Genomic DNA, 22,413 nt, shown 5'->3' with positions numbered 1-22,413 from the left:
AAAAAATTATCTCTCAATCTCCTTTTTGGTAATCTAAAAAACTTAACTCTTTAAACTCTTTAAGGCTGCCACTTTCAGATCAAGCCTAAATGATTTTGCAACCTGAAATTCCATGTAAAATTTTGGGGTTTTTTTCTATATATCCTGAATAATGTTCTTCAACATCTGTTTTAAGATATAAGTCCCATTAAACTAGATTAACATGCATTTTGCCCAAATAAGCCCCACCTCCCAAGTGATCTGCATGACTTTCATAGCTTTCCCTTTCCTCATGTGGGCTGTTGCTTTGCACCAGCTGCAGGTTTATAAACCATGGTTTTCTATTTACTCATGTGCCCCCCCCCACCAACCCCAGAGCCACTCAGGGCAGGTGGCAGCTCTTTCTACTCCTCTGTAGCACTGTGTGCTTAATAAGCTTCCACATGAGATGTGTCTTTTTCTCAGACTGATCCTGTGAAGCTGTGACCTGTCCCTCCCATGAGAGTGAGCTGAGGCACAGCCTGGAGCTGTAACCCCCTGGAGCAGCTCCAGCCACTCCTTCCTGTCCCACTGGAGCCATCAGGTGTATGAGGTGTGAAGGTATTTACACCCCTCTCCACTTGGGGAGGTATTTTGTATGTGGGCAGCATGATAAACACAATGAGCAAAGAATGCAACACAAGATTTTTGCTGGTGTGTCCTTGCTGGACACCTATACCACTTCACCCATGAGGAGATGTGAAATGAGCAATTGTAAAACCAAGAGCAGCTTTAGTTGTTCAACATTTTGCGTATCTCCTTTTTTTAAACCACTGTATGTATCATATTTCTTCATCACAGTACTTCAACAGGTGCCTTATCTTTTTTCTTTGCAGTAGGGCTGGTTTGCCCAAGCTTGTTAAAGATAAAAAGGTGAGAAATCTTTCCTTGCTTGATTTTAACAGATTACTAAAATTGCTATGTACAACGCAAGACTGAGAGCAAGAAAAGGAAGGCTGGAAGCTAACAGAATGGTGGCATTGCTATCTGCCACTGCCATCTCTCCTCTACCCTCATCAGCTCCTGCAATCAAACCCAATTTGGAGCTGCAGTTTTTGCAGATCCAGGGATGGCCATGGACTTCAAATGTATAGAAAAGGAAATGTGGATTCCATGCCCCAATATAATCCTGGTGTGGTTCATATTTATAATTCAATTGAGTTTTGACCACCTCTGGGGGAATTAAGAAAATGAGGTTACAATGAAAGATCCATTTGTAATTTCACCAATGTGCCTTGCGAAATCTCTCCCAGGAGAGAGAAATCTCTCCTGCATTCAATCAGGACTGAGTAATGTTCCTTAGCTTTTATATTTTATAGGATCTGCAGCTGCTGATTTAGAAACCAGAGCAAAAATTAATAATTATAATAATAATAATTACCAGAAAGACACTGTTGAAGACACTACTGTCATTCTTAGCAGAAGGCAGCTGCTGTAAACAGGAGTGCCAGGCAAAGATTTTTGGGCTTCCTTGGGGAAATAAGAGGACAGCATCTTTTCATCACTCAAGTCATTTGGGAATTGTCCTCTGTAGGAAGCTCTCCACAGCTCCTTGTGCTGTCTAAGTTACAGCAGATGTTACTCAGGGACCTGCCATAGTTTATAATTAGGCAAATAAGGGTTGTGTGTGCACAGAGCCAAGTGGCTGGCAGAGAACCAGATCCTGGCAAGTGTGAAAATGGGACGTAATGACTGATTTCTGGTCAGACACATCCTCAGGCACAAGAGTCAACACCCAGCAAAGCCAGAGCTAGGTTAGATTTGTATAACTGAAGATTATCAGAGAGCCACACATGGGAGAGAGTTAACACTTTATGATTTATTTTTTTGGAGTCAAACCCTCAGCAAATGCCAAGTTTTCCTCACTGCCTCTGCTGGCTGGCATGGTTTCTGTGCTGCACAGGAGCTCCATGGCTGGGACGTCACCAGAAGATACAGGGCAAAGCCAGCTCAGCCCTCAGTGAGACAAACAATTTTAAAGCAGATGGTCTGAAGTGCCATACAGTATTACCAGATTTTAACTCTTTCCTTCCCTCCCCCTCCAAGCACACACCCGTAATGATTGTGCTGTTTTATTTGCTAGCAGAGTCAAAGCAACAAGAGCTTAAATGCTCCATGAAACTCTTCTCCTCTGGAGCACTGAAAGTCAGGTCAGTCTCTCTGTTATGTTTCTATACAGAGAATCTGACATCCTCAGCTAGAAATGTGTAGGCTGACAGATAATACATTTTCTTTTTCCCCTGTCACTTTGCACTAAAAGCCTGAACAGTTTTAGTCTTTCAGATACCAACCAATTTTTTTAACAGTTCGGAAACTTCCTTCTGGTTTTATTCTTTTTCCTGCCCAAGGACTCTTCTTCTGTCTGGTATTTACTGGAATTGATTTTTAATTCAAATTACTCCACCTCTAGGTCACCGTATCAGCTGGAGAGGCATAGCCATTGAATTTCTGCCTTCTCAATTTTGGACCATATTTTTCATTTTGCATCTATAGAAATTTGCTCACTTTTCACTCCCAGAAGAGCAGCAGCTACAAGAAATGCACATGTTGAGAAGCAAGAAAGCAGAAAGTGAGACTAAGCAAAGCCCTGGCAGAAAGCCTGGGGACTGCACAGGTATCCCACTGCCTTCTCTCTTTGTTAATAGCTAATTGGGTTCAAACTCAAAGAGCTTCCTGGGATGGTGAAGGAGGGATATAATGAGAGGGAAACAGCTCTGTAAATGTGTAAACACATTGGAAAGACACTGAATCCTGTTAGGTGCTGCTGGTACTCCCTGGGATTTCCTGTGATTACCCTCTGGGTGCAGTTGTTGGATCAATTGTTCTATGTGGTTTGGCAGGTAGTTCCACTTAGTTTTGTGATTTTTTTTCTTTTTCTTTTTAAATATCATCCAGTTCAAGATTTTCCATGAAAATCTGATTTCCATTTTCCATCGGTTCTGAACTGATGATCCTGGAGTTTCTCCCTTTTTTTTTTTTTTGTTTTTAAATATGGCCAGAATGCTGCCTCCTGCCTACCTCCTATTCATTCTTGTGCCTCTGTTCATGCTGGTCACCTTTCCCATTTTGGAAATTGCTTTAGATGCAAATAAATCAATTTGTGGCTCCACACTCACAATTTCAAAAGTTACTAGAAAATTCAAAGTAACATGACAGATCTGAGCCTTTGCTGCTGATTCACATAATTGTTTTTAAGAGGTTCAGTTTTCTCATTTTCTTCTTTTATTAACAGATGTGCTCTTCCATTTTAAAGAGCCTGAAAATGTTAATTGTTTAAAATACCAAACCTGATCATTCTTTATCCTCTCTATGGTTTTCTGCTTTTTTCCTTCAGCAGGATCACCAACCAACACACAGAACATTAAATTCACTCTGTAGATGTCAGTCACAGAGTCTTCCTTTTCACACAGCATGCTGAGACTTAGAGAAACACAAGTAGAAAACACTGAACTTAAAATAGGGGTTCAGACAAGACCAAAACTATTTACCCTGGCTTGGAAAGTTTACAAGAAGCAGCTGGGCTGAGAGAACTGTCTATGCCCATGCTTTTAGGAAGAGTCAAGCAGGAGGGATATTTCTAGACCTTTGGCTGAAAGAGGGAAGGATGAGAAAAGTCCAAAGTTGTTTACAGTGGGCTCCAGCCATGCACACAAACCATAGGCACAGCTCAGCCTGGCAACTTCATTTGTGGTTGTATTTTGCTGCCATTGAACTCCACACTGACTCAGCTGGGACGTTCTGGATGAGCTATAGGACATGTTGTCTTAGTTGTGTTTTATCCTTAAATATACACTTCTGCACTACTTCCTGTCATTTCAAAGCAGCTGAGAAATTCCAAGCTGAAAACAAATGAAGCACTTTGAACGATCAGGTGGCCAGGAACAGATTCCTTACTGTAATGTCCCCTGCTCTCCTTTTAACCCTGAGTTACAGTGCTCGAGTTCAGCTCCTCATCCATCCCCAGGTGAAGCTCCCTGATCTCTAGCTGGTCACTGACACAACACTCCCTCCTCTTCTTCCCTGCCTGTCCTCCCTAAAGAGCCTGTAACTTTTCATGCCAACGCTCCAGTGACAGGACCCATCCCACCACATCTGGATGCCAATAAGATCATAGCCCTGCAGACTCCAACTCTTCTCTACCCCCCCTATACTGTGTGCAGCTGCACAGAAACATTTGAGCCCTCAGTAAAGGTGACTTCCTGGCTGGAGTGGATGAAAATCCCTTAGGATTTCACTGGTGCTTCCCTCTTGGCCCCTATTACCTCAGGACTCCCTGGTTCATCTCTGCAGGACTTCAAATGTGCTGCAGTGTGTCCAGCACATCTCCAATATCACACTTACTCAGTCTGGGAATGCCCCAGGGCTCAGCATGCAATCCCAAAGACACTCTATTTGCATGTACTCCACATTCAATAAATAAAAAGTGAAAATGTCAGAAAAGCATTTTAAAACACTGTTATTAAGTAGCTACCAGCAGATCTTGTGCTTTTCAGTCATTAGTCTTATACAAGTTTTCCTTGTATGTTGTGACAAGCTGTAGATATTCTAGCTTTGGTGCCAGATTGAAAACCAAAGCAAAACAGGAAAAGAAAAAAAAAAAACAGAAGAGGGGAAAAGTTATCTTTAAATCAGTGTGTTTTAAGATAGACAGCTGCCTGCAGACAGAGCCAGCCTGGCAGAAGGAGTGATGGCTGAGTCCCAGTTCTTTCTGTGAACAGCCACTTCACTGCCAGCCTCAGACAGGCAGCCCTCCACACTGAGGGACACTCCCTGAAGGTCCATGAATTGTGAGCCTGTATTACCAATACATTTAATTTCCCATCCTTCACTCCAGTTTCAGATAGACATATCTCCTGAAGGACAAGTTTTGCAGCTAGCAAACAGAAACAAGAGCCAGTGTTAACACAAAAAGCCCAATTTTTTACCCATCCACTGTTTTCTTAGGGAGATTCAGGACCTCAGAAATGATTAAAGCAATAGAGGATTATTACTCGGGCAGAATGCACCAAGATATTCATTCACTCTGACTCTAAAGCATGCAGACAAAAGAACACAGGTCTCCAAAGAGGGCCCTCTCCCACACCTCCATCTCCTTTTTGAGCTGTCTGCATCCCCCCAGGCCCAGCTAGCTCTTACCTCTGGCCAGGACACAAAGGAAAAATCATTCCTGCAGCATCCCCAGAACACTCACGAGTGGGCTGACAACCAGCTCTCCCTCCCTGTTCCCCAAAAGCAGCAGGGTTGAGGCTTGATCTCCCCTTTCCCTGGGCTGCCAGGCTGAAAGAGGAAACCAAGTGGCCCAGAAGGAGATCCCCATATCCTTGATGATGTCCAGTGTTACCTCCACCTGAAGCTGTTCACTCCCAGAACCTGTCCCCCACTTTGCTGTCCCTTCAGCTGGTTTCTCACTAATCAGGAACTTCTGATTTCACTTCTGGGCATCACGTAGGTCTATCCAGGGATATCTGATGGATTTAACCACTACAGTCAGTTCCCTTACTTTTCCCCCTAAAGAAGATAATTTTATTTTCTTTTCAGCGGAAGGCAGAGCACTGCCATGTAATGACCTCTTAGAGATGAGTAAATTTATAGCTCTCTCTCTCTCCCCCTGCAAAGGCAAAAGCAAAAATTGAATTTGCTTTCCTAAGGCAGGACTGCTCCCCTCTCCATTACAGCAGTACTTACCCACTGCCAGGGCCATGCTGCATGGTATGAAGGAGAGAAAAGCAATTCCACAGTCCCAGGAAATAATCTAATCTGTGCTGTGAGGTACCTTAGGAAGGAAAAGGTAGGTAGGAAACTCATCCCTAAGCACCTACCAGCAATCCTTCCTTTGCCATCTCCCATCTCAGGAAGAATGGTTCAACACTTCCACACCTCTCCATCTGCCTCACCATGGAGCTGGGGCTCTGCCCAGGTTGGGGGGGTGGGTGGGTGATCAAGGCTGACAGCCTCAAGGAAAAGCAGCTGAGTCTGACACCCAGGGGCTGGGCAGGCCCAGCAGGCAAACACCTTGTCAAACTCAGCACCTTTTTGCAGGCACACCTGGGACTGGCCAAACATGACTTGTGAGCTATCCCTAAATCTGAGTTAATCCTGAGCTGCCCAGAGCAGGTGGCTGCCAGGTGGGCAAAGCCATGGGGCCTCCCATTTCCCCAAGAGGAGTGAGCAAGGATTGTTCTTCATTTAAGCCATTTCAGGAGCCAGTTTCCAAGTTGTTCCCCACAAGCAGTTATGTAGAAAGGAGTGCAGGATGGGCATGATGCAGCAGGTAGCAGGGCAGAGGGGAAAAGGAGGGAGCCTGCAAACTTCCTTTGTGTTTCACACACATCTACACTCTTGGTTTTTCCATGTATCCATATGTGAAATTACCTGTACCCCCCACAATCATTTTCCTGATTTATTTTTTGGGTCATCCCAGGAAAAGCACTATCACAGATGAAGCTGGGAGTTTGAAAATCACTGTCTTGGACTTATTATTCTGTTTCCTCTGTGAGAGATGAGCTGCACTTCCAGCTCTGTGTTCTTTATTTGCAGGTGATTTTTACTTAGCTGTGCTATTGATCTCAAGATGGATGGCAGCTTAAGCTCTGTCCCTGAAGGTGTGAAAGCTTCATTAGATTTATGAAATTCTCCAGGATACACTGGGGCTCTGCAGTCCATCCAGCAAAAAGGCTTTTACAGTTTACTCATGCTCTCATGATTTGTGTTCTTTGTTGAATTATGTTGTTATTATTATTGTTTAGACTCAAGGTTACTCTTCTAGTTTGACTGCATTTGAATGCAGTCAATTAATAGAAGCAGAGAAAAGCAGTCCACCCCCCCAGAGTCTCAGATATCCCATCTCTAAACCTCTTCCTAATGCTTTAATCTCTCCTTCATGTCTTTTCTCTCTGGCGGGAGAGATTTGGCATTTTCCTCTGAAGTAATTAATGAGGCTTCAGGAGCTCCCATTGTTTTTGTCTGGGTTAAAAAAAAAAAAAAGAAAAAAAAAAAAAGTGTCTTTAGAGATAGTCAGAGAAAAGGAAGAACAATAACCTCGAGGTTAAAGATACAAAAAAATACCAAACTGGTGTTCCATTCTGGCAGTGATGCCTAGAGGGTGCATCACCCATCAGTGGGGACAGAGGTGTGAGGCAGCACACTGGGTTTCCTGAAACAATTCTGTGTACATAGTCCAGAGGGCAGCAGTTCCCTGGTGTCCTGCTCCAGGTCTCTGAGCAGACTGCAGGTCCTCAGTTATCTATTAAAAAAAAAAAAAAGACTGACTACATTTATACACTGCCAAAAAGTGTATCTGGCTCCAAAAAGACAGATTTGCTGCTCTTATTGCACCTGCTGAGTGCCCACGGAGGACAAGACATCCCTGGGTTGTTTCATTGCCTGTAATTTAATGCAGTAATTCTGGCTAAAGCATTAATGGGCCACTAAAGGGACTGCTTAGGACTACCATTATTTGACAAATCCCCTCACCGTGTGGCTAGGGGAGTTAGTGGCAGATTCATGACATTTGTAGAAAGACTAATAAAGAGACTGGGAAGTCAAGAGAGGATAATGAAGTCTGACAGATATCAGCTAAATGAGAGAGGAAAAAATTCACTCTGCATATAGAAGAAACACAATAAGAAATGGGGGATTTTTATTCTGAAAGAAAGTGAAGATTGGAAAGCAATACCAGAGAGGTCATCAAAGAAGAAGAATGCACAATATAAATATATATATATATAAATAAAGTGAAAGTAAGCAGAAACTGGTAGATGCCACCAAAAAATGACTGTGCCTCAGGACTGTTCCCTGCAATAGCCACAAACTCTGCTGCTCCACTAGGAAGAGAGGCAGCTGGCTGGGTACACTGGCAGGATCAGGGAGGGTGGCAAGGACTGCTGAGGATTATCCAAAAAAAAGCCAGTAGGTTTCAAAATAGTTATGTATTGAGGGAATGTCAGATAGAGAGCTGGAAGAGCAGGAAAACCTCTCTAACAGTCAGATCAATTTGTCTGTGAAGCTCTGCAGCTTCCAAGAGGTGGGATGGGGGCATCACCCACCTATTTTGGATCAATGTCTCCATGGATGCTGGCATCTTGGCATGGCCACAGCTACTGCTCAGCTGCCTACTCCAGGCTACTGGAGAGATAATCTCCTGGCACCCCAAAGGAATGTCACTTCAACACTTTCCCACAGACAATGTTCCTGTTTTCCTTCTTCCTCAGTTTTGGTGAAGATTCAGCATGACAAATCCTTACAGAAATAACAGTTAATTTCTAGTTGTTGTCCATAGCAATAAAAGGTGGTTTTCTTCAAAAGAAATAGTGATTTTCCTGACAATTAAATGTCTTTTTGGATTTTCATTCCATTTCCTGCTTGCACAAATCATTAGAAATGGGCATATATTTTTTTAAATCTGGCTGCAGGAATGACAGCAGCCACAGCAATGAAAATGGAGTAAAAGCCCCTTCCTCCACAGCTCTTTGATCTTCCTCATTTCTGCCCTTAGAGTATCGAAGTTTTTGTATGCTTGTTTTTCAAGGCAGCATTTTTCAAAAGGAATTCTGATACATTTTTGAGGAGACATCTCAGCAGCAATTTCCCCAGGTCACAAGCAGTATCTGTTTTGCACACACAGAGTTTTGGCTGTACCTGGCAGTGAGGGGATGTTTTTTTTAGGTGAGGAGTTCCTTGAGCTCCTCAGACAAAAAGTACTACCAGATACAAAAAGTGCTACTGCAGTTAAAACCTCTTTGCCAAAAACAAATTGCAATAGGCAGTCCTGTGCTTAATGTTCAAATTCAAGCCTCCACAGAGCTCAGGCTTACCTTTAAAGAGCTTTTCTACTCTGCTTTTAATTTTCACTGGTCCCTTTAGGTAGACATTTAAGAGAGTCTTTGCTCACAGTTCCAGGGTTACAGAGTTCCCAGACTCTGAAGCCAGAGAGCTGCAGGTTTATTTTCTTCAATGTCTATTTTTATAAATCATTTTAATCAAATATTTGGCTGCTGCAGTCATCTTGACTAATGAATGTGAGCAGGACCACTTTGCTCAATGGCTGCGTTCTGCTCGTCACATCCACATTACACCATTCCCTCTTTAATACAGGGACAGATGTATATACCATCTTGTCAGAATCTAATTTATTATTTCTCCAAAATGCTAGAATTGACTTCTTCCTCTTGAACTGGAATCTGAAAGTTATTTTCCTATAAGGTAAACTACCTAAACAATTAAACCTGTGACTATATTGTTCATTTAAATACTTTAAAAGCTATTGAAAAAGGTCCACATCTCTTCAAACCAATTTTTCAAGATCCTGCTTTATTTAAAAGCAGAACCCTCACAAAAACCTCTGAATGAAAACACTGAACATATTTCAAAGCTGCCCAGGAGTTATTTGGAGTTATTTGTCCAGGAGTTATTTCACAATGCCCAACCCTTCCAGTTAACCAATGTGAATCCTGCAGGGACAAAGATGTGGGCTGAATTACACCCAGCTGTCTGCAGGGTTGTTTTAGAAGATTGTAATTTCAACTCAGGTGAGCCAAGGAAGTGATAAGAATGTTTTGCTGCTGCGGGATATGGTACCCTGAAGGCTTTGGGGTCTTTCCGCAAACAGTTCTGCACAACAAACATACAGATGAATGACTCAAAAGATGTTTTATCTGACATCAGACTTACCAGATGAAGTCAATGATGTGACTCCTGCAAGATAAGAGTAGATGCATCAGTAGACATTTTATAGACATAACAAGAAAAAATATATTTCTGTAAGAAATTGACCCATTATTGTAATCTTTAGGAGCAATCTAATTTAAATTTCTGTTTACTGTTACTCTTTCATAGCCTCTAGGAACAACAACCACTTCCCTCCCCTCCTATTCTCCTGATTGCCTTCACAGTTTTCCTGTGGAGCTGCTTCTCTGAAAATTCATCTCAAATTCAGCTGACTCAGGAGTACCTGGGGCTCTTTTGGTATCTCAGATGAGTTACTTGTCTGTTTCCTATCTGGGAGCTGCTCCTTGCATGTTGCTGGGGTAGGGAGCAGCAAGCACAGGGAACCCAGGGGCAGCATTCCTTTATTTCTAGCACATCTAGCACACACTGGCAATGTTCCCTTGCTTTTTAGTTAAAAATTGTGTTGAAAGCAATAGTATGAAAACAGCTGAAGTGCTGGTCCCAGTGATATATTCTCCTTGCACAGATCTGCTTTGTAAAAATCTAAACCCCAGTTGGGATGCAGCAGAAGAGCTATTAGAGACATTTCCAGCAGTGCTGCTGGGACATGGAAAAACATGCTGCTGGTATTGTAGAAATATGAATTTCTTAGTAGCCCTGAAGATATATAGCACCACTGTCCAATCTCTATGCTGAACAACCAAAAACTAAAACAAACCAAAAAACTTAACCAAAAAATTCCTAGCAAAAAACCTCAGAAGGAACCAATGACCTGGTTTGGATTTTTCCCAGGGTTTCCTCCCAAAAGATCTCAAGGTGTTGTTTCACACCAGGACCAGGACACCACCAAAGTGAGGAGCTAGTCCCTGCTGTCACCTGGGCATGACAAGGATGATACCTGCAAGGAGAGCAGAGCAGCAGGTCCTAGGGCAGATTTTGAAAGGAGGTAGAGATGTGAAGCATCATCTGTGGGGAAAGCCCCCGGGCATGAAGCTTGCAACCCCTGGGGCTGAGATTCATCCAGGCCACAAGGTCAGCATCCCCACTCCTCTATAAATCATCTTAAGTTCCATGAGTGACCCAGTCCTCTGTCAAATGGCATATTCAAACACCATGCTGGATTTTATTTACCACCTAATTTCTATATAATACCAAAATATCATGATAGAGAGGCCCCATGTAAGCAAACATTATTCAGCAAGGCACATGCTTCTCATGGAAGACTCTTTAAAGGTCTTTTCAATCACATCTCCATTTTTCCATTTAAATGGGCAGATGGAGTTACCAGAGTCACTGCTGTCTCAATTCCATTATACATGATGAGCTTCATGGTGTGAGTCTGAGCCATGCATGAGCAAGCTGTCCTTTCACTTCAATATTGTCTCTACACAGTTTTGTTTCCATATCAATATAAAGACAGTATTGAAAAATTCAGCTATTTACCCAGTTGACAAAGGCATTTTATACTCTCATTTAAGCCAGTGTGCCATTTCAGAGGCAAACCAAAGTCTTTCCTAAGATGGATACAAGTACTATAGGAAAGCTTAATTCAGTTTTTATGTCTCTGCAGTTGCTTTTTTTGTATATATACACTCTCCTGCTCCATTTTCACTCCCCATGTGAAGTGCTGAGCATCATTCCTTTGCTGAGATCCTGGCATCTCCACTTGTAACAGAAAAGGCAAAAGCCCCAAGAGGCACCTGTGGATCATTCCAGCAAAGTGGTGGCCAAGAGAGGGTGGGAGGTGATGGAATTCCCCAGGCTGGGCTGGTGGTGTCAAACTAAGAAGCTGCCCAAGAGCTTGAAAAATGCAGTTTGGAGCCAGGAGTCTCCCAGCTGTGCAGCCCCTGCCTTTTTCATCCTCAGCAGGTATTGATTTTCTCAGGTAGTAGTTGAGTGCCTTTCTTCATCTGCAATCCCAGTCCAGGGGAGAAGGAGCCGCTTTACCATTAACACTTTCATCTTTATGGCTGGGCATTTGTTCTCCTCCTCAGGATGGTCCCAGGGAATTCCCAGTCTGCCTGTTCTCTGCTGCTCAAACACACCCAACACAAAAACCATTACAATATCCCTGAGATGAGCAAGCAAAAAAAAAAAAAAAAAAGAAAAATCAATGACCACATGATGTGAATCAGGACCTAAAGTTAAAAAGAGATGATCCCAGAGGTTCCCACCAACTCTGCCAGGAGAAGGAGAGGGGTTCTCTGCCCCAGATCAGGGAGGAAGGCTCATATGGAGTCTCCAGCTCCTGGTGTTTGCTGCTGACCTGGCCTATTTAAAGTCCTTTTAGATCCCCCTTCTTTGGCTGGCAGTTTGCAGACACCACTTTTTGAAAGCTGTCCTGCATATACCTGCCTTGCTCCTGGAGAATGAAATCATGTTTTCAAGTATTTTCATTCCTAAAAGAAAGTATGCAAAATGGAGGGGGGGAAAAAATCCTGCATTTTTATTAATTCCCCTTAAGGTTTTTGACTATAGAGACAAAGTATTTTTTTCCTTGGGGAAAAAAGCAAAGAAGCAATGTGAATTTCATGACTTTCTTGCTTCAGCCATGTGAATAGGCAGGCAGAGGTCACACTGAGAAGGAGGCTCGGGGGAACCCTCTGGGTCAGGGCTGAGTCTCCTGGGAGCAGCCACGTTGCCCACCAGAGAAAGAAAAATCCCAACAGCACTAACCAGGTAAGTGTTTTCTCCATCAGAATTTCAGGTCTCCATTAGGCTTTGAATAAAACTTCTAGGAGAAGTTATTTTTTCCCACTGAATATGCCTCTTGGTTGTTTTTTATATGATTTATTTAAGCTATTCTATGATGATATTCCTAGCTTGCTTAAATGCATTCCTAGCATTAACCTGTCCTTAAGGAATGAGAACAGCATAAAACTGCAGAAGTTGTTATTCAGTTATTTATTTACTAAAATTAGACTTCACTCTTAAGGACCTTAGGAGGAAGCATGGATTTGCCCCCAAAAGGTGGCAGATGAGATGCTCAGATGGGCTGCAGAGCCAAGGAGTGAGGCTGCTCTCTTCGCCCCAGCCTCCCGTAGGCACCCCCTGCAGCCTTCAGCCCCGTGCATTCACCCTGTGCAACTTGTTAACCTTGCTCTGGGCACAAATATATTTCTCATTTGAAGGATAATTAACCTTTTGGGTGAAAACCAGGGGTCCAGGGGGCTGTGGCTGGGAATGCTGTGGAAGCCTCAGCTGCTGGGATGAGATGGCGGGTGCTGGAGCTGTGCAGCTGAGGGCTGGGGATTCAAATCCCACTTCATTGCATCCCAACCTCTCTGTCTGCGCAAGCTCTGGGTGTATTTTATCTGTCCCTCTGGGGCACCTCTTTACAACGTGTTTAAATGTCCAGAGCACTGGAAATTACGGCAATTTAATTTCTTTGCCTTCTCGAGGCTGGAAAAACCTCTGCTGCATTTCTCATAATCATAGAATCATCAGGGTTGGAAAAGACCTTTAAGATCATCAAGTCCAACCATCCACCCTACAAACCCTCATCACTAAACCATCCGCTGTGGCACCTCATCTCCCCATTTTTTGAACACCTCCAGGGATGGTGCCTCCACCACCTCCTTGGGCAGCCTGTTCCAGTGTTTAACCACTCTGTCTGTGATAGAATCTTTTCCAATATTCAACCTGAACCTCCCCTGGTGGAGCTTGACCCCATTTCCTCTTGTCCTCTCACTGGTCAACAGGGAGAAGAGGCCAACATCTGTCTCACTACCACCTCCTTTCAGGGAGTTGTAAAGAGCAATGAGGTCTCTCCTCAGGCTCCTCCAGGCTGAACAGCCCCAATTCCCTCAGCCTCTCCTCACAAGCCCTGTTCTCCAGACCCCTAACCAGCTTGATTGCCCTTCTCTGCACCCTCTCCAGCCCAAGTGTTGGACTGGGTCACAGTTTCTGACAACCTAGAGACAGTATTTAAATAATCCTGCTATCCAGTGGGGTTTCCAGCTGGGCTAGGAGGCAGGGAGCAGGAGGACCACTGCAGACATCCACCCATCATGCCTGGCCAGTGCCCGTGGCCTGGGTCCCCCCTGAAATGACACAGAGCCCCCAGCACCACCTCCTGTTTCTCAGCCTGATGCTCAGCTCTGGTGCCCCTGCTGCACCCTGCTCAGGAAGGGACTGATGGGCACAGAGGAAAAAAAAAATCAGGAAAAAAAAAAAACCCAAACCAAGCAAAAATAACACCACAGAGAAAGGAATTTCAGAGTGCTACAACATTGATCCCACAGGTTGCAAAGCATCATCTCCTGCCATCCCTTCGCTCATCAGTTTTGACCTATTTAGTTCTGCAGGGCAAAAGTGATAAATGAGAAACCCTTTCCCAAGGTACCCCAGGGGAGAGAGGGGGGGCTGCAGGTATTTAATGGGCAGCATTCCTGCCAGCTGCCAGCACTACACTCTCCCAACCCACAGCAGCTCTGTCACCCGTGCAGCAGGGGGCTGAATGGCCAAGTGGGTCCCTTGGAGATGGGACCCATCCCTGTGGGGACCCAGGGCCCCCAACACGACCCAGGGAAACTCAGCCTGTGCTGCAGCCTTGTTGACAGCACATCCCTGCAGCTCCTGTTCACCTGCTCCATAATCCATCTACAGCCACTCTGGCTCAGCTCCTGAGACATCAGGGGGTCTCTCACCTTCACCTTCACATTAGAGCCCCTGTACACCATTTGGACTGATTCCAGCAGCTTCCAGGGTGTTGCAGCAAGCTGTGCCCTGCAGAGGGACTTGCAGGGCCAGCAGATGAAAAGGGAGCAGAACACACCAAAACACACCAAACTCACCCCTCACCTCAAGGTGCTTCATATAGCTGAGGGAAAGGGTATTTTGCAGCTCCAGACCTTGCTGTCAGCGTGCACAGTTTGGCAAATAAACCACATGTGATACTTTTTAAATCAGATTAGTTAATGCAGGTGAGAGAGGAGCTGAAGGTTGTTAGGCCACGACCTTAGTAACATCAAAATGCATTAGGCAACAGGAGTTCTAAAAATACTCAGAGGTCCATTAAAAGCAAGAGATGCACATGGCTGCTGCCCAGTATCAGCTCAGGACCATGTCCATGGTGTCAGCTTAGGACAAGAGATGCAACTGCACCAAAACATCCTGGCTGTGGCTCAGCTCCCCAGAAGAGGGTGGCAAGGTCAGGACTCTCTTGGCATGTGGCTCCCTAATACTGCATTTCCTGTTGGGCAGCTCCTCATCTACTTTTGTAGATCTTTGACACTCCTGCCCTCAGCTGGGACCCCAGTGCCTTTGCTCCATCCTTTATAGCAAAAAATAACTCAGCTATCTTAAGCAGGCACAATTTGGGTTCATTTATGCTGCATCCTGACATCTGCATCTGGGGGTGCTCAGCCCCATCTCCCCTGTCCATCCACCCCGGGGCTGGAGCATCCCAAGCTGCCTGCAGGATGGGAGTGCAAGGTGGGTGAGAATCTTCCCAGCACATGGGAGGTTCTCTCTGCAGCCTATGCAAACCTGGGAGGCTTCACGGAACTTCTCAGGCATTCAGAGAGGATATTTAGTCAGAAAGGCAACAAAAATAGACACTGCAGGTTCCTCACTGTTGCTCGTCAGCCTGAACTCTGGAGCATGGGGTCAGGATCTGGGCCTGGAGGCACCCTCACCCCAGGCTGGGGGCTGTGCTGGGGATGGATGCTGGCAGGAAAGTTGATCAAGCATCAGAGAAACCTTCCTAGTGAAAATATGGTGACGGTAAAAGTCTGCAAAAACATTCCTTTTCCACAAAGTAGATCTCAGGTGAAAGCACATTTCGCTCAGAAATACCTGATGAGGGACACTGCCAACCATGCTGTGACACCTGTGCAGCAGTATCATTCCACTAGGGTCATGTCATCTGTACTTTGTGGATGACAAATACGTGATAACAGCACCTCGTTGCAAGACAGCTCAAGACAAAATCAAGATTCTGGCAGAGCAGAGCACTGCCTGGCTGCATCTCTGCTTGTGGGTGCATCAAGGCTTGCCAGACACCAGCACTGCCACAGCACCTCCTCTGTACTCCCTATAACCAGGTGCAAGAAATGGTGGAATTCATTTGGGAGTGAATTGCAATGAGAGTACCAAGAGCTCTTCATGGTTATCTCCAGCAGTGACTTCACCCACTGTGTGCAAACATCTCCCCATATGCTGATTCCCCTTCGATGCATCTCACACCCGCTGCGCTGACGGTCCATAGCTCCAGGTCCCTGGTCCAGCTCAAGGTCCATAGGTAATCTCCCTTCTCTTGGCTGGAGCACCGTGGAGGCATCCGAGTACCTGAATCTGCAGGGAGACACCGATTTATTGCCTCCAAATAAGACGACGATGCTCAAATCCCCTTCAGCTAAAAGGCCTTTCTGTGGGGGGTTGGCATCGGGCTCCCTCTATGGGATGCTTCCTTCCAGGCAGGATGTGCCAATAGGTTTTCCAGGCTGCAGCTGTGCAAGATTTCTTGTGGGAAAGTGCCATCCCGTGGCTACGTGTGAAATCCTGACTGCATCGTGCCTGCAAACTCAAGAACCACCTCAGATAACTGTAATTTAATCAATAAATAGATCTGTAAGGGCAGCCTCGCTGCAGCAAGGTCAGTTGCCCACCTCTCATCCCCACAGTGTTTCAGCCCTAAACCTGCATGGTAACTTGTTCTTGGATCATCTTATTCTCTGTCATCCTTGTAGTTTTACAAGGGCACTAAACATTTGTTATATCTTAGTTATTATTCTTTGGGCACAACCTTTGTTGTTTTTCAGAATTAACAAAGTCTAAATAAATGCCAGACATTGGGAGGTGGGGAAAACAAGGAAGAACAAGCTAAAACTCATCAAGCACCCTGCCAAATGGAGGGTCTCAGGGGGTTTCATCTCAGCCCAGAGCTGCTGCTGCTGACAGATCCCTTGCTGGCAGTGCTCAGCCTTGGGGCTCAGCCACAGGGGAGGGATGGGGACACTTCTGGTACATCTGCCTGGGTACCCAGCCCTGGGCAGCTTTTGCCTTCCCAGCTCAAGTCAGTTTAGAAACTCCTCTTCCCCTGAGCACCCAGCACAGCTCAGGAAATACATTGCCTTGAATCACTAAATTTTAGATACCAGTACATCAAAAGGTCCCTTCCTAAGGCACAGTACTTCCATGGTGCTGTAAGGGATTGAGCCCACATCTATGGGATTTCCAGCTGAAAGGACATCTCAGGATGTTTTCCTTTAATCTGACCTCATGTTTATTTAAAACCTGAACCTCCTTCAGCTTGGAACATCTCAACAAGTGAAATGCACTAAAGCACTCCCCCCAACAAACAGTGCAGAACTGCCAAGGGCTCAGCACACACTCCATCAGGGGCTGGCAGGATTTGCTAAAGCACTGAATTTCCAGCAACACTTCACAGGAGAAGGAGGCAGGATGCAGTGTATATGCCTCAAGGAGGGTAGAGGTTAGCCCAGAGGGAGAGGAGGAGCTGAGCAAGCAGGAGCAGCTCTACTGGGGCTCTGCAGCTTGGGGAAGGGGCTTGAGACCAGGATAGCAGCAGCAGAGCTGCTCCCACCATCCCTGTGCTTCCTGCCTTGCCAGAGAAGCAGCTGGGGGCTGGTAGTGCTCTTACACCCCCCAATTTTTAGGTGCTGCCCCCCCCAGTGGAATTTAGGTCCCCTCAGCTCTCCAGGTTCATCCATCCCTGTGGACAGTGCCAGGATGAAGCCCCTGGAAGCGGGATGCAGAGCAGGTAGCTGCTCAGCCCAGGCAGCCAGGGAAGGGGCAGCTGCTCCTCCAGTTCTGGAATTAAAAGGGAACGTTTGCCCACCTCAAAACTATGGGAGATGCAAACCTGGGCTTCAAATCATGAGGTGTAAGGCTTCCTCCCAGGCTCAGTCACCCAAACAGGACCAGGAAGAAAACAGGTAGCTTGGTAGCCAGGGCATTTAAGGCTGGAAGGAGAGATGCATTTAAAGCTCTGATCCTCTTAATGTTTATTTATAAAAATGGGAACAACTTCAACAAAATGTTAAAAATTATTTTTCCTTGATGTCCATGGAGAAGGGCATCTTCTGGACACTGGAGAAGTGAAAATGGTTTCTGTGCTGGCCTGTCTCAAATGGCCCTGCTTCAGCTGTAATTCATGAATAGCAGAAAAAAGAAAAAACCAACCACAAACCTTTATTTTTATATTGCTTAACCATATCACTGTTTCATGCTCTTCATCAAGCACTAGATCTGCAATTCCTATAAACTCATGGCTGTTGTATTCTCCAGGTCTCTCTCCAGCATTAAATGTATTTACATGCAAGCTTGGGAAAATAAAAAAACCCTACAACTTTGGAAAAAATTGCAGCCACAAATTACTGAATCAGAGCAGATGAGGTGGCTTTCCAGAACATGGTGGTAAAACAGAAAACCCAGGAAACATCTTGAACCTTCATTCAAAACAGTATTCAAAGGTTCCCCTCTTGCCCAGCTTCAGAAAAGACACAGAAAGGTATTAGCCAGTTGAGGTAATACCACTTAAGACAGACATTTAAGAGTAATGCACATTGCAACTACCAGAAAAACCTAAACAATCTCTGTATAATACAGGAAAAGCAGCTGAGGTAGCAAGAGCACCACTCCAGATCTTGTTAATCTATTTTCTTGGTACAGGGATTCATAACTGAGCAGCATGCAAACCAGTTGGGCATCACTTCTTGTGCAGGTCAAGCCATTCCTTCCCTTTGGTAATCAGCTTTTTGCTAAAATTTTTAAGAGATGAAAGACACATCAGCAGTATACACATAGCACAGAGCTGCCCACAGAGCTCTTGCTTAAAACACAGAGACAAAACAGGGAGGGTGCCTGGCCCTCCCAGATGATTATTTGAGCTGTGTTCAATTGTTAAATCAGAAATCAAATCTGGACTGAGCTTTGTAGAGTACAGAGCTTGTACCCTACAGTATTTGCCTCTTCAAGGGGGGTGGGAGGTGATGCTAAGATCTAATTTGTTTCTCTTCATTTTCATCCTGCCCAACAAGGTGGTCACAGACTGCAAAGCTTCCCCAGTGCCATCCTGCCAGCTGGCAGCAGGAGCACACCCAGCACTTCCCAGGGTCAGTTCTGCAAGCAGGAACTAATTCATCCCATCAAAACCTTTCTGCCTGGTCACTGGTGTTTTCACTAAGTGAAGAGATGAGCCGAAACTGACTAATTTTCAGTTCAGCTGCATGAAAAGAAGCTGTTAACCACAGTGAGCCAACTAAACCAGGAGTCCTGCTTTGCCTAATGGAATAAATCAAACTCCTGGAGAACAGCAAAGCAAGTCCAGCTTGGGCAGGCCAGTCTGCAGCTTTTCATTGCTCCTTGCAATTTGCTGGGCAGAAACTGTGGCTTTGAGCCACCCAGGACACCAAGAGTACAAGACTCCTTTATACTGCTTGTTTTGTAACACCAGTCCCATTACATTCTCCATTCCCCAGTAAGCACAGTGACTCTGAGGTACAGTTATGATTAAGAGGAAACCAACTTGGGTTTTTCAGCACCTCACATTTCTGCATGTCTTCTGGACACTTCCAGCTCAGTCCCCAGAGCATCCATCCCAGCAATGCAGCTCAGCACTGGTAGGTGAAGGAATTCAGAGCTGCATGCTGCACCCATCCCTGGCCATTTTCAGTTTATCAAATGATTAGATTAGAGAAAGAATTTTGTGTATTTCTGGGGTGTTGACTACCAATACAACAGGATTTTGAAACCAAGGGGGGTGGGAGGTTTGTGTACAGGCACAAGTTATAATTGCCTTTATGTACTTTCTCTGATAGCAAGAGTTAGAAGAAAAATATGAACTTAAAAAAAAAAAACAACAAAACACCAACAAAACAAAAAGCCAACCAAACAAAAAACACACACACAAAAAACCCCCAAAAACCAAAACCCCCCACTTGCCTTTGTAATTAAACTTTTGGATGCTTTAAACCTAACCACAACCCAGCACAGAACAACAGGAGGTACAAGTTAAAGGAGAGCAGAGGGTTTTTCTGAAATTGCATTTTATTTACAGTACAGTGCCTGTTTTCTGTGATCCCTGGGCTGACCTCCCCACAGCCTGCTCAGCCCCTCCACCACCTCACCAGCAACAGCAGCTCAGGTTCAGATCCAGTGACAGAGGTGCAGGACACTGATGTGAACTATTTCCAGTTATTCCCAGCACACAGGACTATAACTGAATATTTTATCTGGTGTGTCTCAGTGTTGATGTCTGTTTAGTTGAAGTCATTAATAGGAACTGTCATAGATTTTCAGTTCCCTACAGCATCAGAAATTAGCAGGCTGTCACCTGCTCCAAAAAAAGCTCTACATTAAAAAAAAAAAAAAAAAGCAAACCAAAAGGAAACAGAAAAAAACCACATTGCAAAACCACTCCCACTCAGTTCATTATGTCAGAAACTCAACACAATTTTAAACTACAGCTACAAAAACAACTCTTGCATTAGGGTATGGGTACTTTCCTATCCTTTCTGTTCTGATAAGTTTACAGCAACTTTCTTGGATCCATGGGAAGATAAACACATACTGAAATGAAGAACTATAATGAAGGATTAAGCTTCTACATCCCTGGTTTTGAAATTCAGGTTGTAGTTAGCTCAATGAGACTGTACACATCTCACCAGAGCAAGTCACCTTCATACCTCCACCTGTGCCACATCTTTGGAAAACTGAGGTCCAGAAGTGAGACAACCCAACTTCTCTTCAGAGCATGAGACTTCTACTTCTGTACACAGCATTGAGAGATTGATGTGGAAGGCACCTAAACCAACATTGTCCTCAGCTGTTTCAGCTATTTTTATTCAACTTTGGCTGTGGGGATTCCTCAACCCAGGGAAAAAAGAACCTCCTGGCCTTACTCCTGAGCATACCAAACACATGATGAAAACCCCAGCAGTATCTGCACTTCCACAGCAGCTGGAATGCAAAACCCATCTTACTTTACACTTGGCAGCAACTCCTGCTCTCAGCTTTCCACACTCAAATGTCACTTCTCCCTCCCATCCAACAGCTCATTTACGAGCTGCCTTCTTTCTTTGAGATACCAACTGTTTGCTAACCCAGTTAGGGTGGCCACAGACACACAGCCCAGCTCTGGAGGTCCCCCTGGCCCATGGCAGGGAATATTGCCATAAAATACCAACCTACACAGACCTGCCTGAAGCACCAAGTCTGGCTGCAGCAGGAGGCAATGCTGTCCAACAATTTCTTCCTATCCCTCCCTCTACTCTTCTGCAAGAGCTCAGCTACTCAGACACAAAACATGAGAATCACATCACTCTCCTTGTCACCCACCATACCCAAGAACAACAAAATTCTGAGTGTTTGGATGCCACCACTCTAATCCAGACAGCTGTTTGCAGAGCAGATTCACCCAGCACCCAAGCAACTTACAGCCTGTAAAGGATCTGTAACCCCTGCTCCCTCCCTCAGGTTCCTTGTGCATCAATTCAGTTCTGCTGTTGCCTTTCCACTGCTGCCCCAGCTCCTCAGACATGCAGCAGTCACCTGAATGTGACACTGAGAGGAAACTGGGGAAACAACTTCACCTGAGTTCCAAAAGATCCATAAACCAGAGCTGTGATTACACCGTGGAGTAACTGCAGTACAAATTCCAACTCATATACACCAGGTCTGTCCTTCAGCTAAGAGTGCATCTCCATACTTACACATTCTGTGCATCTTTGCACATCCTAGAGACAGACAGCTGTGTGAGACAGGAAACAGCATTTATTCCTCTTCACATTCCCCCACTGCACTATGTACCTCACTACTAGGAATTTTTGAGGCTTTTCAAGTGAATTTTTTCATGACTTTCTAGAAAAGAAAAAACCCTCAACCTTGCCTCATCTTCAGGCAGTTGCACTATTATCAGGAAATCTGGTCACCGGAGCACAGCACAGTTGCAAAACCAGAGGACTGTTGGAATTAACTTCTTTAATTTCTTAAAGTGACTTCTTTATTTTCCATTTACTTGCCTGCCAGCCTTCCTTACCACATGGATCAGTCAGCAGTTATGTCTCAAAAAGTCACTATGTGAAAATCAAAAGCTGTATCACCAATAGGGAGATGTAATAATATAGTTTTGTGAGAAAATTATTTCACATGATGGACTTGAATACAACCTTGATGCAAAGAAGAAAGTGTTAAGTTTCATATGGCTTGCTCTAAAAACACTTTCCCAGATTTACCCTTGGTTTGGAGTCTCATTTACCATGCTTTGAAGCAACTGGAAGCTCTGGAAATTGATTAATTTCTCTGAAAAAAATCTAAGGCATCATTACAATTCGAGTTGTAAGAGAACAAGAGTCTCCCTCTTGTGGTCTTCTACACAAATAACTAAGCAAGTTCAGAAGTGTCTAAATAGTTTTCTTTCATCAAGTAATAACAGAAAATGCAAATATTTCCATTCAATATATGAAGCATTCTTCCTAGAAAGAATGAGAAAGAGATTGTTTTCACTTTATTTTTATCTACATGGTATTTTCTTGCAGAAAAACCACAGATATTTAAAATCAGAGCTGTCTCCCGTATGCCACCACTTCAAAGAAAGTGTCAGGGGGGGTGGGAGGAGGTACAGAAACAAAGTAGGAGAACAAACCTAACAATGGAGAAGATGTTAGGTTTCTATAGGTAAGTGCTATCTAAATGAACATTTAAACTGCAGTTCTAAAATGGTCACACTTCAGTTTACACAATGCACAGAACTACCTTTCAGAC

The sequence above is a fragment of the Heliangelus exortis genome, chromosome 6 (genome assembly GCF_036169615.1).
Source record: "Heliangelus exortis chromosome 6, bHelExo1.hap1, whole genome shotgun sequence".
NCBI classification, from domain to species: domain Eukaryota; kingdom Metazoa; phylum Chordata; class Aves; order Apodiformes; family Trochilidae; genus Heliangelus; species Heliangelus exortis.
Note: the sequence above shows the minus strand (reverse complement) of the source record.